This window comes from Mus musculus, chromosome 2, assembly GCF_000001635.26.
Source record: "Mus musculus strain C57BL/6J chromosome 2, GRCm38.p6 C57BL/6J".
NCBI lineage: Eukaryota > Metazoa > Chordata > Mammalia > Rodentia > Muridae > Mus > Mus musculus.
Genome location: NC_000068.7, coordinates 147436536 through 147457236, shown reverse-complemented (window position 1 = coordinate 147457236; position 20701 = coordinate 147436536). Strand labels below are relative to the sequence as shown.

At 41.8% G+C, this 20701-nt stretch overlaps 1 long non-coding RNA gene across 1 annotated transcript in view; it reads right to left on the bottom strand.

Annotated features, from left to right (window-relative positions):
- Gm35479 overlaps positions 1–20701 on the bottom strand; it is a 48482-nt gene that overhangs the window by 23009 nt on the left and 4772 nt on the right. Inside the window, exon 3 of the long non-coding RNA XR_375067.1 lies at positions 9929–10013. This is a non-coding gene — a long non-coding RNA (predicted gene, 35479). The remainder of the gene's footprint in view (positions 1–9928; positions 10014–20701) is intronic.

Below are 20701 nucleotides of genomic sequence, written 5' to 3'. Positions count from 1 at the left end.
ATCCTGAGATGTCTGCCATGGGATATATTTTACCTTGCTCTCTTTTTCTAATTCCTGGCATGGCAAACACTAAAAATCTTTCACGTTTTACTTCAGTAAACACAGATTGATTGTCAAGTCCATTGCCAGGAACTGGAGATGAGCAAGAATGTTTCCCTGAAGCTGTGAGGAACAGAAACCCACAAACAAACAGCACCACTGATAGTAATCTACACTTGGTGGGGAGCAGTTTTTGGAAGCAAGACACAAGGTGGCAGGGAGTGGGGAAAAGAAAACACTATAAAGGAAAGAGACAAGAGCAAAGGTGGGGTTCACACAGACTCTGGAGAAGGAAGGGGGTCAAAGCTCTGTGGTGGTTTGGATTCTATGTCACTGCTAACAACCTAGAAGAAAAAGCCAGCATTATTGGATTCATTCATCTTAAGAAGACCACAGAGCATCACTGTGGACCACAGAACTGTGAGCATGTCTCTCCATTTGCTCTCCAGCACCCCAAGGTCAGAAAGCCAGCATGAGTGACAGGTAAGCACATGTCAGTGGAGTGTGACTTCTTCCAAGTTCCCACTGGATTGAAAAAATGGTTGGAAGGGAGGAAGCAGTTCAAATAGCAGCAATGATGTCCTGGAACAGAGGGACATGGGCTACAATGCTTCTGGGCTCCAATTCAGCGTAGCAGACGTCTCATGAGGGCTGACTGGAAAAATAATTTTGCAACCCTCCCTTTGTATCACCTTTTTCATGGAAGCCCTTCAAAAGAAAATAAAATTCTTATGTGTCTGTCACCACAACTTCTTGTAGTGAGAAATGCAGGGTGGGGCTTTGTTGAAAGGAAAAAGAAAAAGAAAAACAGCAGGCCAGGTAGAGTATTGGGTCACCGCAAAGTACTGGCATGCAGGAGCTGGAGTCGTTTGTCTGCTCTTCTGATTCTTTTTATAACCCATTTTAGACATCATTGATGCTTCCGGGATGTGGAAATTAGCATGAAAACCTGAAAAGTGTCCCTTTGCATCCCATGATCCCATGGAGCTGCCGGGACCCTGGGTAAACAGTGATACAAAGACATTCCACAGGACTCAGGGCGAGTCATCTGTTTGCAAGGGTGAAGAGCGTGGCTGGTTCCCTTCTGCCTGAAGAGGAGGCAAGGTGACTAAGCAGAGGATCTGTGAGCTTGTTTGTAGAACCTGCCTAGGAAACTGATATGCTCTCAAAGTGTCCCTTCATTCCAGTGTCACTTCAGTGGGGCAGGTAAAAGGATTATGCAGGGGCCCCCTGGCCTCCACCCATTGTCTGCAAAGGCTGACACTGAATGAGGTAATTTAACCCCCCTAGAGATAACCCACTGCTATGTGTGTTCACATTCATAGCTGGCAGTTCCCATGAAGGAGCCCAGCTCTTTTCCGGGGCCTCTCAATCCATTAGCAAAGTAGTAGCAGAGCCTGAGATGGTCCTGAACCAAGAAGATGAGGTTGCCTAAGAAATAAAGGCCCTGCTCTCAGTGTCCTGCATAGGACAACTGCCCCGGTGTGCAAAGTAGAGAGACGTAGGCTAAAACAATATAAAAATATACATGTTTTATTTGTGACTTGACTCAACATTTTCCATTTTTAACAAAGAAAAAAAATGTGGTTTTAACTCCAAAGAAGGAGAACGGGAAAGGGCATTTTATAGCTTCTGTCCTCACAAGGCAGATGAATGGGGCCTTAAGTGTGACCTATATCTTTGCATTAGAATATATTCTCCAGTTCAATAGTCAGTCCAAAATCACCTACACTGCTCCCAAAGGACTGTGGTTCCCTTTCATTGATGGAAATTTCCTATAATTAGAAAAAAATTATTATGTTTCTAAAACAAAGTCACAGAGGAAAGAAAGCCAAGAGCATTCATAATCTTACCCTCCACATAATCCTTGTTGACAACGAAAAGAATGTTAAGTCCCACACAGGATGAAGAAGAAGCCAACCATGATGGGCGGTGGAAATACTTTTAAAACAGAATAAACATTTTCTCTAAACATAACCATTACCAACAATTGCCTTGCGTTTCCTGTCAGGAAAAACACATGTAGGTAGTACAAACCCCTCTCATTCAGTAGGTGATTGATGGAGGGAGACCCCAGAGACCACGCCTATCCCCAGCCTGCCAGCAGCTTCTGGGAGAGTGCCTCGGCTCCACTGAGTATGTTTCATTGTTTCAGTAGCTCTGTGGATGAATGCAGCATAGCGAATCTGCCCAGCTCCCTCGGATGCAAAATGAAAGAGACAGAGCAGCAATGTAGAGTCGCAGCACATTCTCTAAACAGCAGCCGTAGAATGGAATCTTTATTTGATCGGCCCTTAGCATTGGCCTGCTTTTCTATTGGAGACTCCTTAAATTGTCAATGTACATCTCAATTAAAAGCTCCCTTTAAATCTCACAGAGCCTGGAATGAAATGCAGCTACGCATGACAGCGATGTTCGGGATTCTGAGATGAGATGGTTCAGAATGCCTACGAGCAAGGGAATACAGAGAAGATACTAACATTATCTAAAACATGTGGGAATGCTTCAAATGAAGCCACAGCTCAAGTTCTGCTCTGAGAAGGTGCAGACAACATTTAGGCAAACACAGTTGCACTTCCTCCGCGCTGCCCGTCCACCACCCCCCGCCCCCCCCCCCACCGGCTGATTCTCAAAACACATCTAAGGAAGGGGGCACACTGATGGAGCATGTGAAGAGAGTCCATGGAGAGTCCTTTGCCAAATGGGAACTCACCAAGGATCTAACTGCTCAGGAAAGGAAAATAAGACCAGACTTCGGGAAAAGGCTTCCTTTTGACCAATGTTTCTCAGGATGCTCCTCTCATGCTGAGACCATTGTACCCTGACTTAAGTAGAAGCCACAGCATATTAGAGCTTGAAGAATCATTCCACAAGGGAACAAAGTCTGTCCTGGGAGGGTCGAGCCCCCTTAGCACCCAAACCAGTTGCTTTATTTATCTCTCCTTAGAAATTCATTAGCATTCAAAACTAAGTCAAGACAAAAGGTGACTTGGGAAAGAATTAAGTTAATAAGATTAATTCTTCCTAAATGATGTCATGAAAGTATCTTAAGGACCTCGGAAGTAGGGGCATCTTGATAAGATGGAAGCTTAGACCACTTTACAGTCTCTAATTTGCTCCCCTGAAAGAAGAGTGAGCTAGCACGGTGTCACCTACACAGCTCCCTTTAATTTGGTAGGACTGCCTTGACAACATTTAATAAATTAGACACTTTTATGTCAAGTATAACAAAAAAAAAGAAGAATTTCCACTACCAAAGTAAATGCCATTGATGTGTTGTTCTCAGAAAACTCCCGATGACAATTTTTTTTATTATTTTTATTTAGGAAGAGGGGTATTTAGAAGACCAAACAAATGTGCAGGTTAGCTGGGCTCTGAGACTGTGGCTTCCCTGCTTCCCAACTCTCACCAATAAGGACCCAGGGTTTTTATCTGCAGAATTCATTCAGAACCCACTGAAAAAGAAGCTCCAGGGTGGAAGGATTTTTTTTATGTAAATATCACTGGTACATGCAGCCATGATGGGGAAGGACTGTGGGAAGGGGTGACCAGGAGAGGGACAATACGATGTATAAAGTGAAAGTTAACTAATTAATTTTAAAAATTGGGCCTTAGTATATCTTCCTCATGATCATTTTGTAAATGTCAAAGAAGATGAAGGAGAAGCTCTGAGCATCTGTTGTACCATTGCATTTAATGTTATGAAACCATGCATTCAAAACCGGCAATGTCGTTCATTCATATCACTAATCCATGGTTTGTGAAACACTTTTTTTATATATAATTTAAATAGGAAGGGGCAAAGTTCTTGGGTTCTTTCTCCTTTTTGGCTAAATGCAGATGAGATGGTGGGTGTGCCGGCAGCCACCTCAGACCAAAAAGTAGAAACAACATAGCGAAGTCAGTACCTTAGCAAAATGTGTAAGGAGCAAATGGGGACGGGGTGACAGTGAAAAGGACTCTGAGGGTGCCTGCCAGCATACATGCCTGTATGACTATGCCAGGGATATTTTTCCTAGGAGAAAAATAAATTTCTATAAGACCCCATTTTTCAAATAAAGACTGCCAAGATAATGAGAACATAGTTTCAAATTAGCATTGTCCTGTTTATTCCATCCATATGTTCTAGACTGTTGACACTGTCTACAGATTGTAAGATTGTACAGGTGTGGATGGCACTGGGGGGGGGGGAAATCCAGCTTCTTCCTTACCCCCTCCCCACCACTGACTTAGAAAACTCTAAGCCAATCTATCTTTTCTCCAATTTATTTTTTTCCTAATTTCCTTTCGAATAGAGAAAACATGAGTTTATGGACAGCACTCTGAGCAAGATTTCCATCACTGCTTTGCCATCTTGTGCTAGGACTGTGACCGTGTGACCTTTGACCACTCCCAAAACACCCTAAGCTCAATATGCTTCTTTGTGAAATGACATACATAAGGCTAGCCATTCTTTTTGTTTTGTTTTTGTCTTGTTTTGTTTTGTTTGAATTTTTCTCTTTTTTAATTAGATAATTTCTTCATTTACATTTCAAATGTTATCCCGAAAGTCCCCTATACCCTCCCCCTGCCCTGCTCCCCTACCCACCCACTTTCACTTCTTGGCCCTGGCATTCCCCTATACTGAGGCATATAAAGATTGCTAGACCAAGGGCCCTCTCTTCCCAATGATGGCCAACTAGGCCATCTTCTGCTACATATGCAGCTAGAGACACGAGCTCTGGGGGTACTGGTTAGTTCATATTGTTGTTTCACCTATAGGGTTGCAGACCCCTTCAGCTCCTTGGGTACTTTCTCTAGCTCCTCCACTGGGGGCCCTGTGTTCCATCCTATAGATGACTGTGAGCATCCACTTCTGCATTTGCCAGGCACTGGCATAGCCTCACAAGAGACAGCTATATCAGGGTCCTTTCAGCAAAATCTTGCTGGCATATGCAATAGTGTCTGCGTTTAGTGGCTGATTATGGGATGGATCCCTGGGTGGGGCAGTCTCTGGATGGTCCATCCTTTTGTCTTAGCTCCAAACTTTGTCTCTGTAACTCCTTCCATGAGTATTTCATTCCCTATTCTAGGGAGGAATGAAGTATCCATGCATTGATCTTCCTTCTTCTTGATTTTCTTGTGTTTTGCAAATTGTATTTTGGGAATTCTAGGTTTCTGGGCTAATATCCACTTATCAGTGAGTGCATATCAAGTGAGTTCTTTTGTGATTGGGTTCCCTCACTCAGAATGATATCCTCCAGATATATCCATTTGCCTAAGAATTTCATAAGTTCATTGTTTTAAGGCTAGCTATCCTTGAGTGTACCACAGAGCTCGCTGGAAGATCAAGTCCCATGGCTGTGCCCAGTTTCAGACAGGCGGGATCTGGTGAGTCCTGACATTAATTTGTCTATAGATCTGCTCTGAGTGACAGCTGCTGTTGTGACAGGGACCAATACTGTGATGTCATGCCTCAGCTGGAAGGATTTGTCACTCTCCTCTACAGATGTGGACACTGTACAAGCTGAGTGAACATCTGTATATTTGAAGAAGAGATGATAAATTACTCAGACTCACTTAATTCAGAAATATCAAAATTAAATAAAAGAAACACCTTGACTTGTAGGTTGTCCCTTTCTACTGCAGGCTGCAGTTACACATTCTCTACATTCCCAAGGAATAAAGGCAAGCCTCTGGGCACTAATAGATAACTTTGGCACAAACTGAATCTACAGTGTAAAGTAAAGAAAACTCGTGTTCTTCTTGCTTCTACTGTTTGCTTTTTTATTTGTTCTTAAGACATCATCTCACTATGAGGTTCAATATGGGCTTGACCTAGGTAGTCCAGGAAGACCTGAAATGTAAGATCCCCCTGCCTCTGGCTTCTAAGTGCTGGGTGCAAGCATGGGGCACCATGCCTGCTAAAAAGATGTTTGGGTCCAAACTACCTTCTTGATTGCTTTCTGGAGAGAGAAATCTGAGCCTGTACATTCTCTGCACAGCCATGAAGAGCCCCCTGCTGTGTCAGGTGACCCTGGAAACCCACATTTCTGAGAAGTTAATTGCTCCAGCCAGTTTCTGCACACAGGCCAGCTGAAACGCCCCGGTTCACAGTCACGTGTGTTCTGAAGAAGCTTAAAATTATCTAAGAACTTCTTCTGGGTCTGCTGCCCAGAAGACTCATCTTAAATGACGAATTTCTCAAATCAGCCGCCTATCGCTTTCCTCACCCCAGAAAGCAAGTGTGTGTTAGTAACTTGAGAAGGCAGTAAAGGACGCTGCGGGAGAAGCCACTTTTCAAGCCCAAACAAGACTGATTGATCCCACCTCAGCTTCCATAGTTCCATCACTCGACACCAGGTACCAGTCAAAGACGCACAATCACAGAGCTTCTGTTCCTGGACCCAGGGCACAAGTACAGAGCATCCCATCTCAGCACACACAGAGATTCAGACAGTGGTTCAAAACTATAAGTCCACTAGATCTGTATTGCCTCTGTCTCCTTTCTCTGTTGATGTTAAATATTAAACTTCACAAATATTCAGCTACTCAAAAGATAATAGCATCAATAACATGCCCCAAAGATGATTAGAAATAATAATTATAATTTCATGGCAGTCCTTGGACTCCCTTGGGGTGTTATTTAAAGGCAACTGAGGAGCAGTTCACAAAGAAGAAACCTTCATAACATGCTCTGGCCTGAACTGGGCTAGTTAGCAGTTATAAAAATAGTTATTATTTCACTATACACTACTATGCAAGATAATATTACACAAGTTTAATGTTGTACATATTGATTATGGTAAATATGTGTGTGTGTGTGTGTATGTGTATAATTCTACCATTCTTAACCAGAAACAAAAAACATTTGTTTTAAATTTAAATAGTTGTTTTTACTTGTTTGTTTTCTAACGTTTGGAAACAAAAGTCTCACTATGCAGAATAACTGGTCTTGAATGCATTATGTAGTCCAGGCTGGCCTCAAATTTGAAATCTACCCTCAGTTTCCTTGTCTCTGGAATTATAGGCATGTGTCACCACATCTTGTTTAAATTACAGTTATTTTTCAGCTGGTACATCAAAACACAAAAAGAACACGGTCGTGGTGTCACATCTGGGTTATTCCAAGTTTCTACCAGGCTGAGGCAGAAGGATTGCAAGCTAAAGGGTATCACTATTGTATCACTGTCAGAGGGTGTTGCGAGAGGTGAAGAGGACTGACAGAATGCTGCCCTAGGTTTGGACACACATACATATTGTGCATATTTGAATCAGATTAAACACTTCTGTCTTATCAAGCATTCATTCTTTTCTTTTGCTAGAAACTTGTTTTGGTTTTTCCTTGTAAATGTACATATCTTTCCTGAAATGTACAGTCTGTGGCTGTGACCTAGGGCTCTCCCTCTGTGCAGAGGAACCAGAACTTCTTGCAGTCCTCTGACCAAGCTTATCCCTTCCTGAAACTATTGGAAGAGACAGAGAAGTCACAACAGAGGCTAATTCAACTGGACTGACTTGCATCACTGCTCTCCACCAAAATAGAAGGGTGATTTTTTTTCCCATGAGAAGATGTTTGATATGCACTAAACCAAAGCTGTTCCTTTAGAACACAGGAGTTTCCTTTCATTAGCTAAACCCAATACTCTTGTCTATTAGTGGGGTCTAACACTCCTAAGATAGTCATATGAATTAAAACACACTTCCCCAAGAATCTCTGGTGCCCCAAAGTCCTTCTTGCTTTAGGGAGTAGATGCTATCTGAAGACAATCGATCCATTTAGCAATGTGAATGGAGGCGGCATCTGATCTGATGGAACTGTAACCAGCTATGATATGAAATGCCAGGCACTCCTGAAGCTGTTCCTTGCATATTGGCATCATAACACAGTGTCTCTCTCATGGCACCTCAGTAAGCTCTCCTCTCTAGTTGGTTCTGATTAAAACTTGTTGGATGTCAACTCAGTCCTGGGTAGGTCCCCTTAAAAGTAAATCCAAGAGTATAGACATTTAGGAGAATGGAGGCCTTCAGAGGACTTTCCCACTTTCCTAGTGACTTCTTCAGGGGTACAGTTATTACATGAGCATTTCCAAGGGAAGGCTCAGCTTTCCCTTGATTTTATTTTGGTTTTTGTTGTTGCTATTGGCTTATTTGTTTTGCTTCTCTTATCATAGTTTGTTTTAAAATCTAACTTAATTTTTCAAGCACCTTTTAAATTTTTTCATCATTTTTATTTTCGTGTATTGATCTTTTACATGTATGTATGGGTGAAAATGCCAGACCTTGGAATTACAGGCAGTTGTGAGCTGCCGTGTTGGTGCTGGGATTTGAATCCAGGACCTCTGGAAGAATAATCAGCGCTCTTAACTGCTGAACCATCTTTCCAGTACCAATATTGTTTTGTTTTTTGTTTTTTGTTCTTTGTTCTTTTTGTTGGGTTTTTTTTTTTGGTTGGTTGGTTGGTTTGGGTTTGGGGGGGTTGGAGGGTTGGGTTATTTGTTTGTTTGATTGTTTTTAGGCAGTTTCCCTGTATAATAGCCCTGGCTGTCCTAAACTCACTCTGTAGACAGGCTGGCCTCAAACTCACAGAGATCCACCTGCCTCTGCCTTCTAAGTGCTGGAATTAAAGGCGTACATCACCACATCTGGCCTTAATTTACTTTTTAATTAGCGTACAAAATAGCCAGTTTTCTTATGGCATTTTCACACATACTTGGTTTTGATTGATTCTCTCCCTGCCCACCCCGACCCTGATTATACCCTTCATCCTCTAGGACTCTCAAGAAGTTGTATCTGTAAAAGCCCCCCAAGAACTCTGTGATGCTCCCAGTCTGATCCAAAGATCACAAGAAACAGAAATTTAACTCAGTGCTTTGAAAGTGTGGTTACCGTTTAAATGCAGGCTTACTGTGCAGCCCACTTCAGAGAGCTTGATTTCATGAGATAATGACTTATATTCACATAAAACTCTTTAAAATCAATGGCAACTTTACTCATAGTCATCAAATTGCTAAGAATCTACATGGCCTCCGTGGATGGGTGAAAAACGGGAGCTGTGGTGCTCTGACAATGTTCAGCAATGAACAGAAGTGAGCTGCTTGTATGTGCAGCCCCATGGCCAATACTGAGCATCTTGTGCTAAGGGAACGAAGTCAGAAGGGATGGGACAACTATAGAAATGTGTCACCTAAAAGCAGGGGCATCTGAGAAAATGCTATGAATGGGGAGGTAATGTTATTGTCATAAAGATCACAAAGTGTGAGTAGAAGAAGCAACATGGTCTAGCCTGCTGCACACCTAACCCATGGGAAACAGTTGGTTTCTTTTAAGCAGCCAAACATGTACCATGAACTGTTTTGAAGTGCATGGCAATAGTTAGTGTTCATGGATCTCAACATGGGAGAGATGTAATAAATGCACTGCACAAGTCAGATGGATTTTTTTCACAACTATAATACCAGCACTCAGGAGGCAGGGATCAAGAGTTGAAAACCTGTCTGAAACAAGCAATTAGAAAAAAAGACTAGATGACAGGGATTTTCAATTCCATTTAATCTGCTGGGATCACAGGGGCACATGTGGACTATCATTAACCGAAGCAATGTTGTGTGATGTATAAGTACATCATATGCATCAAGTTTTCCCTTTCTAACCTGGTAAAGAAGGTGAGCACGCTCATGGTTTCCAAGAACAGGGTTGGGAGAAAGGATTGTACATGAAGATTAAGGGAGTTTTGAAAGGTGATGATTCTATAGAACTCACAGTACTGGTTACATAATTATTCTATTGTCAAAATCCACAGAATTGTGTGTACACTGAAAGGGAATTCCTGAGTACACAAAAGCATCACTTCAGACAAATTTCCTCTGACTTTTTTTTTAAATTAAAAGTATAATTCTTGTTTTCTTACTGCACAAATTCTTCAAGACTACTCGTCAGCTTTTCTGCTCCTCCTTCATCTTGTCAGAAGTCATCTTGATTACAGCAAAGGAAATCTATCAAGTCAAAGTGATAGGCAGATAAATTTCCTGTACATCATCAGAAAAAGACATATATAATATCAGAGAGAATTCAGATAATGTACCATCTAATATAATGTGTAGAATTCAAGAGCAGGTAAAGTCTCCTGGGTGGCTATTTAATTGTAGTTATAAAAGGTTCACCCCAGGAATCTGTCCTCCAAAACTACACACATGCACACACTCACATACACAGGGGCTGAACCTGGTGGCAACAGGCATATAGTCCTGGTTACTGGAGAGGGTGAGGCAGGAAAACCACAAGTTCAAGGCGTTCCTGGACTACAGAGTGATTTTGAGACCAGCCTGGGCAATTTAGTGAGATCCTATCTCAGGGATTTTTAAATGGCTCGGAAATAATGCGGTGGTAGACCACTTACCTCACAATTGTAGCACTGTTATAAACTAGCAAGTCATAAGAAACTAGAGAGCTGTTGATGAATGCTGAATCGATTCATAATACCTATCTATACATGAGAGAGGAATAAGGGTGCTGAAGGAGGAGGGAGAAAGACAAAGGTCACAAGTGACAGGAAGTGGAAAGGAAGCTGGAGGGGGTGGGAGAGCACAAAGTGGAAGGGGGACAAGGAAGAAGAGGGGAAAAACAACAAAACAGTTTTTGGTAAAAGTGAATGAAAGTTTATTCCCTGTAAACTGATTAAAAAACAAAAATAAGTAAACATTCAGAAGAACTGAGTATTTCAGGCCTGCGGAGTTAATGAGGTTGGAAGTACTTGCCATGCAGAAGTGAAGACACAAGACCTCAGAACCCACGGAAAACTGCTGAGCACAGGACCACATGCTTGTCATCCCAACACTGGGGGGACAGAGATAAACTGATCCCTAGGGCTCACTGGCCATCCGGCTTAACCAGCAAGGCCTGGCCAATTGAGAGATTTGTTTTCAAAAACAAGGGCGATCACACTTGAATAAAGACACCCATAGTTAACCTCTAGCTTCCACACAAATGTGCAAACACACACAAATACACACACACACACACACACACACACACGTACATACTCCAAGTAAGTATTTAAAATATTATAAACATGGGCTCTTTGATACCTAGATCCAAAACACCAAAAAGAAAAGTGTTAAAGAGATTTTGGTATCTTCTGATAGAACTCATAGATGCCAAAAAGAAAAATGACTACACTAGTTGAAATCATACTAGACACATGAAAATCATTGAGTGTATAATAATGTTTAAAACAAACACTATTTTTTAAGTACATGGTTGTTATCAGTAACTGCCAGGACAACTCATTCTTCTGAAAATCAGTAAGGCAAAGAAAGAATTAAGCTCTCTTTGCAAGGAATCTCATCATTAATGAGAAAAAAATATTCTTTGAAAAATTCTAATAAGTTCAGACCAAAAAAATCAGCAATTTTCATTTCCCTTTACCACTTTTGTATATGTGTAGCACTGGCTGAGGTGGGAAGGGGACTATTTGATAGCATTGACCTATTCCTGTACTGTAAATGCTACTCTGTGGCTGCCAGCGCAGTGTCACTAAACATTGCTACAGCATATAATAAAATAAACATGTTGTCAAAGTAAAATATGTATTAATGTTACTATTTTGAGTTAACGGAAAATTGTATAAATCTGTTTCCTTCAAAGGCATTATATCATATGATAAGGAAATTCAGGCTCTCACAGTTGTCTTAGTTAATTTCAAACTGTGTGACAAGACAGCCTTCAAAGGAAAGCATTTAATTCTGTGCTCACAGTTCCAGAGGGTTAGAGTCCATGACTCTCATAGCAGGGAGCTTGCAGCAGGCTCACATGAACAGTGCTGGAACCGTAGCTGAGAGCCACAAGCATAAGGCACAGAAAGATAACTAAGAATGGTGTGGGCTAGCCCCCAGTAGCACACCTCCTCCAACAAGGCCATAATGATTCCCAACTAGACCCACCATCTGGCAACCAAGCAACCAAGTACTGTAGCTGATGAGCCTGTAGGGCTCACTCTCATTCAAATGCCAAAGTAACTGTACAAGGCCTCTGATTTGTTTTCTGGTAGTAGTGTCCTCTCTGTGATCTCCCTCTCTCTCCCTCCCTCCCTCCCTCCCTCCCTCCCTCCCTCCCCCCTTCTCTCTCTCCCTCCCCCCCCCTCTCTCTCCCTCTCTTTCTCTCCATTTCTCCATAGTGGTATCACGTCTTTTTTTTGAAGAGGGAAGAAATATTTTATTATGAGAGTTAGAAACATGTCCAATATTACATATTTTTTGAATTACATTTCATTTTATTTTTTATTAGATATACTCTTTATTTACATTTCAAATGCTATCCCCTTTCCTGGTTTCCCCTCTGAAAGTTTCCTTTCCATTTCCCCTTCCCTCTGCTCACCAATGCACCGACTCCCACTTCCTGGCCTTGGTATTCCCCTACACTGGGACATAGAGCCTTCACAGGATCAAGGGCCTCTCCTCCCACTGATGACCGACTAGGCCATCCTCTGCTACATATGCAGCTCAAGCCATGAGTCCCACCATGTACATTCTTTGGTTGGTGGCTAAGTCCCTGGGAGCTCTGGGGGTACTGGTTAGTTCATATTGTTCCTCCTATGGGGCTGCACACCCCTTCAGCTCCTTGGGAACTTTCTCTAACTCCTTCGTTAGGGACCCTGTGCTCAGTCCAATGGATGGTTGTGAGCATCCACTTCAGTATTTGTCAGGCACTGGCAGAGCCTCTCAGGAGACAGCTATATCAGGATCCTTTCAGCAAACACTTGTTGGCATCTGCAACACTGTCTGGGTTTGGTGATTGTATATGGGATGGATCCCCAGGTGGGGCAGTCTCTAGATCGCCTTTCCTTTAGTCTCTGCTCCATAATTTGCCTCTGTAACTCCTTCCATGGGTATTTTGTTCCTCCTTCTAAGAAGGATCAAAGTATCCACGCTTTGGTCTTCTTTCTTCTTGAGTTTCATGTTGTTTGTAAATTATATCTTGAGTACTCCCAGCTTCTGGGCTAATATCCACTTATCAGTGAGTGTATATCATGTGTATTCTTTTGTGATTGGGTTACCTCACTCAGGATGATATCCTCCAGATCCATTCATTTGCCTAAGAATTTTATAAATTCACTGTTTTTAATAGCTGAGTAGTACTTCACTGTGTAAATGTACCACATTTTCTGTATCCATTCCTCTGTTGAGGGGCATCTGGCTTCTTTCCAGCTTCTGGCTATTATAAATAAGGCTGCTATGAACATAGTGGAGCAAACTTGAAGCAATCCCACTAAAATCAGGGAATAGCAAGGCTGCCCACTCTCTCCCTACCTATTCATTATAGTACTTGAAGTCCTAGCCAGAGCAATTAGACAACAAAAGGAGATCAAAGGGATACAAATTGGAAAGGAAGAAGTCAAAATATCACTATTTGCAGATGACATGATAGTATACTTAAGTGACCCCAAAAATTCCACCAGAGAACTCCTAAATTTGATAAACAGCTTCAGCAAAGTAGCTGGATATAAAATTAACTCAAACAAATCAGTGGCATTTCTCTACACAAAGGAGAAACAAGCTGAGAAAGAAATTAGGGAAACAACACCCTTCACAATAGTCACAAATAATATTGCCTTGGTGTGATTCTAAGCAAGTGAAAGATCTGTATGATAAGAACTTCACGTCTCTGAAGAAAGAAATCGAAGAAGATCCCAGAGATGGAAATATCTCCCATGCTCATGGATTGACAGGACTGATATAGTAAAAATGGCTATCTTGCAGAAAGCAATCTGCAGATTCAATGTAATCCCCATCAAAATTCCAACTCAGTTCTTCACAGAGGTAGAAAGGGCAATTTGCAAATTCACTTCTATAATCACCTTGAACTTGAGGAATCATTAAATTAGCACATAGAATTTGAATCCCATTTTGACTGCTACTGATACCTGGGCCACCACAGAAGAAGAGCTCTGAGCTCAGATGCATGCTTCTATTAACTTATGCCAAGGTTCCGAAATGCTAGAACTGAGTCTTTTACATTCTATGGAGAAATGAGACTAGGACTCTCCAAGATGCAAAAGTATGATTATTAAATATAAAGGGATGGGCTCAGATGATACCATGAATCACCAGTGAGTAAATACTTGTGCTCTAGGGAGCCATTTCATAATTTATAAGCCATGTAAATTATGTCATACATGAATTATAAAATTGTGTAATAGTTTCCTGTTACAAGAAGATTTGGCATTGTTGCCATAAAATCTTACTTTCATTTCTAGGAATAATCTCCTCCATGCAGACCGTGGCTAATGAATGATCATCTCCTACCCCACCTGCACGTTGCTGGCCATCTATTTCTGACTTCGGTACTGATTCTGCAAGCATCCCCTGTACTCAGCAAGAAATGCAAAATGAATTAGCTAACAGTGGCTGGTTTTGTGGCATAGCTAAGGGAAATTAAAACTTTTTAAGGTTGCTGAAGCCAACGTATTTTGCTAAGTGAATACAGAACACAGTTACCTTTGTAGTGGTTAAAATAGCACAGAATAAATTAAAACAGTCCTCATAAATCCCGAGAGCTGCTCTGAAACCCAACTGAAACTCAGCAATGGTGTTTAGTAAGCAGAATTACATTTGATTTAACTTAGCCACCTGTCAAGATGAGGCATGGGTTGTGGGTATAAATCTTCATCCACAAGCTTGATGTGCAAAAATCCATGCATCTTGTGGCCCAAGGGGTGAGAAAAATCTGGCTTCATTTGTGAAACAGGAAAAATGAAAGTCAAATTAATATCTATGACAATGTTTCTTCTACATATGGGTTTTTGCTACACAAAATTTTGTATAATAGCATTTTACACAAAAGTGATTTGTTTAATAGGCACTTAGGAGTATCTACATGTGCAGTGCCCCAAGGTAAAGAGTACACAAGTGAAGAGACAGACCTGTTCCCACCCTTTTGGAGTAGATGAACTCATGGTAGAGGCAGGAAACAGATCAGTGGACATGTAAATCTTTCACTGGATTGTGTCCAGTCGTGAGGGAGTCTCCGCAGAGCACTGATGGAGATTACATAATCTAGGAGGCCGCTTTTGAAGGAATGCTCAGGGAAAATCATCTCCAAGTGTAGGCAATCAAGGGAAGGCATGAAGAATGAAGGAGGTAGATGCAGCCAAGCAGTGGAACTGTATCAATACAGTGGTGGCACACATGCTGTTGCTGAGCTAGGTGAGCTCTGCATTTGTCAGAAGAGCATACACTTGTTTTTTGTTTTTTTTTCCCTTGGGGGGGTGTTGTTTTTGGGGATTTTGGGGGTTTGGGGGTTTTTGGGCTTTTGGGTTTTTTGGTTTTGGTTTTTCGAGACAGGGTTTCTCTGTGTAGCCCTGGCTGTCCTGGAACTCACTCTGTAGACACCAGGCTGACCTCGAACTCAGAAATCCTCCTGCCTCTGCCTCCCAAGTGCTGGGATTAAAGGCGTGCACCACCACTGCCCAGCCAAGACTTGTTTCTTATGATGTGCTTTCAAATTCATTATTATGAAACCTCAGCTAAATGCCCATCCATCAGTAAATGAGATTTTAAAAAAGGGGTGTGTGTGTGTGTGTGTGTGTGTGTGTGTGTGTGTGTGTGTGTGTGTGTGTGTGGTGTGGTGTGTTTTCAAAATATAATATGATCTAATTAAAAAGAGAGGAATGGAATATTAGGACTATACTCCACTCTGTGGATGCATCCTCCAAACCATTTCACTGACCAAAGGAATTCATACATGATTGAGCACTCAATTAAACTTCTGTTAAAAGCCAGGGGTGGGAGGGGTGGCTCAAGCCTTTAATCCCAACAGTTGGGAAACAGAGGCAGACAGATCTTTGAACTTGAGACCAGCCTGGTCTACAGAGGGAGATCCAGGACAGCCAGGACTACACAGAGAAACCTTGCCTTGAGAAACAAAATAAATTTGCATTAAAAATTTGTAAGGTAAAGGAAATGACTGGCCATCTTGCTGAACTGACATGGTGAGAGCTAGTCTGGTGAAGAAAACTTTGATGTACGTGTAATGTCAGTGCAGCACACTTCTCGCCAAAACTCCTCAAGTGCTCTTACTCTTCTTATTTCCAACACTCTGTTGGAGTATTCTGAGAAGGAACACTCTACACACTGTGTTTATTCCTCCATATATTTATTTCTCCATTCTTCTAGAAAAGACATTTGTCCTAGTCTGCCTTCCTGTTACTGTAATAAATATCATGACCAAAAACATGCACTTCTGGATCTCAGTCAATCAGTGATGGTCAGGGCAGGAACTTGGAGCAGAAACCATGAGGAAGACAATCTATTGCCTTGTTCTCTGGCTTGCTTGCTTCTACAGCCCGAACCCACCTGTCAACAGATGGTTCCGCCCACAGTGAGCTGCACCCTCCTACATCAATCATCAGTCCAGGAACTCTCTCACAGACATGTCCACAGGCTAGTCTGATCAAGGCAAGTATTCAACTGAGGATTTTCTCTTCCCAGATGACTCTACACTGTGTGAAATTGACAAGGAAAACTAACCAGTCACAATCAGCATTGTTGGTCCTTTATTCTAATTATATGGCTCTGGCCTACAGCTTCCCATGTGGATTGCTGTTTTCTATTTAAATACATGTAACCACCAGCCTGAAAGCTTTCTCTGACAACAGCAGCATGAGTGTCCACATGCAGAATATACCAGAAGTCCTAAACAATTAATACACCTACAAATAGGCTTCTACCAATAAATAACAGGGGTAGGAACTGAATATCCCAAAATTTTTGCTGCTTTCTCAGAGTTCTCTGAAAGACTGATCCCACAAATCAGTCCACAGAGTCTACCAGCTGTCAAAATAACCTTAGCTTCCACTTTTCCTTGCCCCTCTGCCCACTCCCTTGCCTCTGCATCCAGGGACCACTTCCCAAGTAATGCATCGCATTCAAGTTCTGCTCCAAATCTTCATCTTCAGAACTCAAGGTTTAAGAAGTCCTAAATGCAAAGTTTGCTACATCCTAAAGATAACCCTCAATTTTATAAATGGTAAGGCACAAATAACTCAATGGACTTGTTGAATAAAGTGGGGTGAACCAATAGCAAGAGAGACTAGTTTATGCAATTTTACTCCCCCATCCAAAATTTGTTTGTGGTGTGCGTGTGCATTCACCAGTACACATATGGACATTGAGACCAGAGCTTGATACCATGTATTTTCTTCATTTACTCTCCATCTTATAGTCTATACTAGGTCAGTCACTGACCTTGGATTTTACCAGTTACATAGAGACTCTCTGGCCAATGAGCTTAGAATTCTGTCTCTACCACCCCAGTGCAACACTGATGCAATAGACAAGTACTATCACCACAACTTTTTTACATGGATACTGGAAATCCAAACTTAGGAAGTCATGCTTGTATAGCAAACACTTTACTGATTCAGCCATCTTTCAAGCCCTATTCTCCAAAAGTTTTGTAAAAAGGCCTATTTGGGTAGGTGACAAGTCTTGGGTCAAACTTTATAGACAGATTAATGCTATTACCTAGAGTCCTTGTAGCCACAAAATTAATTTTTAAAAAAATCTAACAGCCCAGAAGAAAAATATTCTTTTCTGCCAGAGACTCCTACAAGGATTTTTTTTCTCATGAAAAGAATTCTATGAAAAGACACACAGTGTCTTTACCTGAACACAGGAACACAGAGCACAACAGTACACTCTGTCCCCAACAAACACAGGTCAGAATACAGGCCAGTACACATGGCTCTCTTGTGGCTAACACATGGTGGGGGGAGGGGTGTCACATTGTGTGGCTTGCTGGTGATGGTCTAATTTGGAGTGGGTTGAGACTACCAGAGTAGGGGTTTTCAAATGGGGTCCTACTTAGTCAATGGGGAAGTAATGACTGATAATTAGTCTAAAACTCAGTACCCTTCCTCCCAGGGGCATTGCCCAAATCCTACTCTATGTTAGTGCATTAGTTACATTTGAGTTATACCTGAGAGAAGCAACTTTTAAAGGGTGGATTTATGTGGAATCATAGTTTGTGGTCAAATTTCTTGGTCAGCAGCTGTGGGAGCAAATGACACAGGCTGCTCACATAGGAGTAGTTCTAGAAAACAGAGAGAGTGACAGGAACCAGGGATCAGCTAAACCAAAGTTGATCAAAGGCTCACTCCTAGTGACCTACCTCTACCTGACAAGACCCATGTCCTAGAGATCCACAGCACCCCTCCCCAAAAGAGTGCTACTACATTGGCAACAATCATTCAAAAACATGAGACAGGTACCCACAGAAATATCTTGAGAAAGCAAAGCCCAGGGTCTAGCTATCTGAGGATATGCTAGTAATTGCCCTTAAGCCGGAGCCCCATACCAAGGACATAGAAAACCCTAACAGCTTGGACTGTGCCACAGAAACCAGGACCATCTAGCTGCCTGCATATTGGTGTTTGCAAGACATAGTGAAATCCTTTCATTTATCCTGAAAGCCTCCGAGAAATGGTTTGCTGATGGTGTTGAAGCAGCCTTCATTTTCTTGTTGTTTCTGAAGATAGCTTTGAAACAAATCTCAAAGCCAACAGAAATGCCCTATATCACATCCCTGTCTTACTCAGTAGTATCTAAATAGTACCTGTGGAGACACCTGGCTTCCTTACAGCTTCTCATCACAACACAGAACTTCTCTTTTGCTCCATACCCTCTCTTTAACCCTCAGGAACCCTCCTTCTCAGGTGGTCTACACCAATGGGTCCTTACTGGTTCCAGGTGCTAATAGGAGCTGTGAAATGTCCAGATTCTGGGAATACTGTGGCATGTCTGAAAGAAGCATCTGTGGGGCACAGTGGCAACCTGGAAGCTCCCAGAACTCCATCCCCTAGCCTAGATGCTAAATCACCAACAAAGGATCATTTCCTCCCCTTCCCTCTGTGAAGCTATCCTGATGTTGATCATAGTTATAACCCATTTCACTGTTCAGAAAATCCTCGGTGAAGCTAAAGGATAAACATTTAGCTGTTGCTATTTTTAAGGGGCAGTGTAGCCCTCCTGTGTCCATATATATGGGCACATAACTACATACACATCTACTTCTTGATGTTTTCGAAATATAAGGCGTGACACGTTTATAGCTGCCAGACACATGTGTGCATGCACATGGGCACTAATTTAACACATTCACCTTCTAGGAACACAAAAGTATGATATAATCATATGGAACCAGAGAGCCAAACAAATTCTTCCACCAATATACCACAATGAAGATACACCTTCTGTAAGCCAATGGATGTGTGTGACAAAAAGGCACCTAGCTCTGTACACTCAACAACCTGATGAAAAATAGGTACCAGTTGGGCTCACCGGAATGTTGATTGTATCCATACTGGGAGCAGGTGTGTGAGGATCTTAGTTTTCTGCCATTTTCTCCATAGGCAAGCAAACTGCTGAAGTCCTGGCACAAAGCTGGGAATTGATTGTTTATGGGACTGATCCAATGGTGACTGACCTTGTTTGGCTAAGCCAGGGTATGCAGTTGCTTAGTCAAACATTAGATTAGATGTCTTGATGAAAGTGTTTGAAAGAGACTTGGACATCCATGTTTCTTGCTATATTATTCACAACAACAAGGACATGGAGTCAGCCAAGATGTCCATCAACAGATGAATGGATAATGGAATGTGGCATGTATAGAATAGAATTTTACTCATCTGTAAATATGAAATTTTCAGGGAACTGAATGGATCTGGGTAGTATTATATAAGTGAGGTGACCCATACTCAAAAAGATGAAGCATGCTTGCCCTCTTGCAGATGTGGATCCTAATAAATAACATTTATATGAAAATTCGGGCATGCAAGAGCAGTATAGACATGGAGCAAGATGGAGGGAACAAGAGATATTAAGAATCAGAGTGGGGGCATAGGAAGGTCCCGAGTGACATGGAGTGGGGGGCGGGGGCAAAGGGAGAAAAGGGAGTGGAGGAACAATGTGAGAGAAATAACCACAAATTTCATTTTAAAAATGCAATAACAAAAGCTGATTCTCTGAATTCCAATAAACATGCCAATCAGCAGAATTCTCAGCCCTGAAGTTCATTTCCACGGACAGAAGCACACTATAATATTCATACAGCGAGTAGCTGAAGCACCAGCCAAGAACACCCCAAGGAAGTTGAAGCAACAAACCAAGTTCCCAGAGGGCACAAAGGGCTGGTCTTACAGTGGTGATCCTGAGTGAGAGAGACTGAGAAGAACCAGGGCAATGTGTTTTTTTTCTTTTCTCTTCTCTTCTTTTTTTTTCTTTTTTATTTTCTCTGCTTTTTTTCTATTTTCTTTTCCTTTTTTTTTTTTTTTCTCCAGACTAAATCTGGGACCTTGACATGGTAGACCAGTTACCCTATCACTGAATTATATCTCCACATCCATAACTTTATGTTATAAAAGACTATATGTGGCTTCAGGCAAAACTAAAACAGTGGCCACCACAGGTTATAGAGAGAAGGAGAAAGAAGAATGGAAAAACATGGGTCAGTGGGTATAAGGTTACAGACAGATGGGAGGAACAGTGAGTGTTTGAGGCACCAGGAGAGACTATAGTCAGTCATATTGTACTGTATATGTAAAGTATCCAGAGGAGGAGAGGAGTGTTTTCTTCATACACACACACACACACACACACACACACACACACACACACACACACTAATG